Here is a 4,235-nt window from a genome sequence, read left to right as displayed (position 1 = left end):
AATGTTACAATAAATATAATAAAATCTTATAAAAACCGAGTAGTAACTACATAGTCGAAATTTTAGTTTAAATTCTCAACCCTGTAAGGTTTAAATCAATATTTTAAATCTCTGAGGTTGAGGTTTTTAAATCCACTGAAGCTGATAATACGTAATATATAGAAAGTAAACGTCCGTGGTTGAATGCTTAAACTTTAAAGTTTAAATCGTGGAAAATAAACTGCATGAGTTGATAATAAAATCCACAAGTTTTATTTTGAAACCATCAAGGTTGAGTTTTTGGACCCTAGAGTTTGGTTAACTCATTCAAGTTGGATAAATGTAAAAACCCTCTGAGTTTTAAATTTAAACTAATATTTTCGACCGTGTAAAGTGGTTTGAGAAGAATGTCTTTCATTATCTGCTGGTTTCAATAAGTTCATATTCTTTTCTAGACTTCAAAAAAAATGATTGTTAGGGACTATGGATGAGAGTCACATGGTTTACATTTTTTAAAATAAATTTAACTTAATTAGTAGTGTGCCTACTTTTACAAATTATATTTTGTTCCAGAACTTCTCTTGTTGGATTATAACATTGAGTTGATTTTTTAATCCTTTAAGCACCTAACATATTATTTGATAAAAGGTATTGTGGGTGTTGCAGTTAAATAAACATTAACAATAAATTATATACACTCTATAATATGTACTTTTTGAAGCTAAAATCTCTATATGTTACTTTTTGATAATGGACATTGAGAGTAAACCGCACTTAATAGAATATAGAATAATTAATTCATTTCTTTGTAAGAGTAAAAAAAATCTAATCCTTTTATATTAATTAAATTTAAAACTAATAATTAAATAATTAACCTCTTTTCAAAGAGTACGGACAGTTATGACTTAACCGCACCAAACAACAACCTCAACTGAGAATAATTGGATAAATATGTGAGGGTAAATAGATTATGTGCACCTTGAAAGCACTGAGCTACTTAACCACAATTATTCCATTTTAATTCTGAGCTGCTTTCCCTTATGGACTATTTTTAAACTCATTTTTTCGATATTGCCAACTTCAATTTGACGAAACGCTGAACGATTCGATTGCGTGGCTTTATACACTCGCGACCATTTAAGTCTATTGATTTGTCTATGAGCGTGTACGTCCATTTGAAAAAAATCGTAGTTCCTGAGTATCTCGAACTGACGTGTCCTTTTGGCGGCAAATTTTCATATGTTTGTACTTGTGGGGTTTTCTCTGTTTGTTTGTTTTTGTCCATAGTTTCCACATATCTCCGCTTTAACATCAATTCTATTTTTTAATGCACTGACTTGGGCATTTGCTGGCGATTTGCTTACTTTGCTGCAGTTGTTTTTTGGATTACATACATTGTTTTTTTATTTTGTTGGTGTAATAATAATAATTTTTTCCATTTTAATACAATTAAATAATCAACATTCAAATAAGCAAAAGCTTACACTGTATTTTATTAATTTTTGATTTGCTGGACAATTCAATTCTTTTGGTTCGCACGGATACACTACATCAGTGGTAATTTACTTCTGTGGCGGCAAAGTGTTTAGGTTCTGAAGTGAAATTCACATTCTAATATTTATGTGCCGTAATTCGGGAATAAGTACATCTAGAAGTGAACTTGGATTCAATAAAACATGCAAAAAATATATCTTAGATTCAAAATGCTCAAAAGAAAGAGGTAAGACGAGGTCAACTAGTTACATTTTGTATTAAGTATATAAAATAATCATATTAAGCACCATTTCTTAATGGATTAATTTAATAAGTATTTTAAAGTCAGTGTTAAAATGCGTTAATGAACAAATTTCTAAGGAATGTTAAATTCTAAGAAAATTATAAACAATAATATTAATTGAATGTTTCAAAATAATACAGATAAATATCTGTTTTTTATGTGGTGTAGAATTTCAATTCGAAAGAAACTTAACACAATTACAGCCAATGAGTACAACTTTTATTATTCTATGACATTAATGAACAAAAATAATTTTAATAATTAGTCATTACAGTATATTCTTCGAAACTACACGATATAATTCCAATTGACCATAAATTTTTAAAATATTTAGTATTTTATCTCAAGAATCACAAATCATTGTCGTTTAATTTCAAGTTTGGAACCATTGTTAATTCCGATACAAGCTGACATCATTAATTACTTTCACAGAAAATACTCTATCGTCTATAAATATAAGAAGGCTATGCTATAGTTTCATCAGTTACTTTAATAACTTTTTGATTTTTCTGACATTATAGCATGTCATAATCATCATCAGCGTTACAGCTCGGGGAAGCTTTAGCTGCATTAACCATATAGCATGTAGCATAGTTTATTTCAATTCCAAAGCCAACCACAACATGTTTAGCCTCATTTGGAAAAATGAATCTATATTAAAAGCTCTACTCTAGGCGCCGTGACATTCAAGTTCCTAATTATATCAGTATTCTTTAAGCATTGCATTCTTCAGGGTATATTGGTAACTATGGTCTTTGTTCATGGTTACTCCAAATGGACAAGTATTGTTGTTAGTGAAACTGCTAAGATAAAAGGGAGATTTATAGTGTTACGCTATTTGAAATTATTTTTAACTGAACATGTTTCGGATTCGTCTATGAATAATAATTTGCCAAAAAATACAAAATCAAAAGATGTTGTTCATTATTATGATATGACTGATTATTAATTGTGAGCCGATTGTGAGTCCGTATATAATTTGTTTGGACTGCAAATGCCAGGCTTGGAGGTCGATCTGTCAATTATAATAAAAATTAATTTCGGACTTTTTAAAAACTGTTTATTATTTTGAAATAAACTAATCTGCAGTTTTTAATTTAATTTATTTATACAACAAAAATAAAGATTTTTTAGTATTTAACTAATTTATTTTAAAGTTGTTTGTTATTATATATTTTAATACGTAATAAATTTATTATATCTTATCGCTGATTATTTGAAGAAAAAACGGTTTTGACCGAAATGGTCATTAGTTAGAATTTATTTTATTTATTATTAAAAATATAATAATTAATAATTTAATAATAAAAATAATAATAATTTAATAATAAAAATATAATAATTTGTTTGCCTCTGCAAACAAACACCACTGGAACTTTAATATGTCCAACTCCAACAGACGGATGTACTCCTGAGCACAGTCCTTTCAAGCTCACAAAAATTTTAAGTATTTAGTCACTTTTAAATATTGTTTATTGTCTATTACGAATTGTATAGATCTATTGTACTATCTCTGGAAAGACTCTTCTAAGTTAACCTGTACAAATTTAGTATACTGTTGACCAGCCTTCTAATGTCTCTTGGCTTTTAATTTCAGATGAAAGTTGAAACAAATAACTGGACTTGTTTTTTGACAATCTTATTATATAAGCATTTAAGATGGACACAATCTCCACTATGCACTTCATAGAACCTGCAGATTTCGATGTCTTTTAGCTTCCTCTTTGAAAAATAGTTTTTAACGAGAGCTTGTACAGGCCGAAAGTCAGGGATTTATCTTAGTTCAGATATATTTACACTAAGTTGCCATTGATATGCCTGTATTTTTTTTTCTTCTAAATTTCCCAGACATGCAGTTTTAATATTTTACAATACACCAACAGTTATTTCTCATTAGAAAGTAATTAAAAAGTAAGACTTAAGGTATAAATTTCATACATTAAAACTATTAATATAGGTGTTGTCAAAGTTTTAGAAAATCAAGGTTTTAAAGAATAAAACTTATGAAGTCAAAGATATATTTACGGAGGGTGTTTCCTGGTAATATTACAAATATTTGACATACTTCCTTAATTTATTAATAAAAAAAACGTATTCGGATGAGTTGGAAATCATTTTCAATTTTACCGAAAATAGAATGTCAAAAAAAAATATTTGAGGAAAATATCCAGTTTCTCAAAAATGACAAAAGTTATTATTTAATTTAGTTTAAATCAATTTCAGTGACTAAATAATTTTTGATTTATTTTAACATTTAAAATCAATTATGACAGTTTATTTCTAAATTAATAAAAAATTATTTGAACATTAAATTTACTTTAAATTTCTATTTATGTAATTATTCAATTTCCCTTTTTTTGCTTAATACCAGATGTTCTCAATATTATCTCAATATTTATCTTAGTTAAATTAAAAATTTCATAAACTAATGTATTTCAGTGAATATAACCGCTCAAAATTTTCTTCAATTTAATCCAAT

Source organism: Teleopsis dalmanni, chromosome 1, assembly GCF_002237135.1.
Source record: "Teleopsis dalmanni isolate 2A chromosome 1, ASM223713v2, whole genome shotgun sequence".
In the NCBI taxonomy this organism is placed as follows: Eukaryota; Metazoa; Arthropoda; class Insecta; order Diptera; family Diopsidae; genus Teleopsis; species Teleopsis dalmanni.
This window is presented reverse-complemented; position numbering follows the sequence as displayed.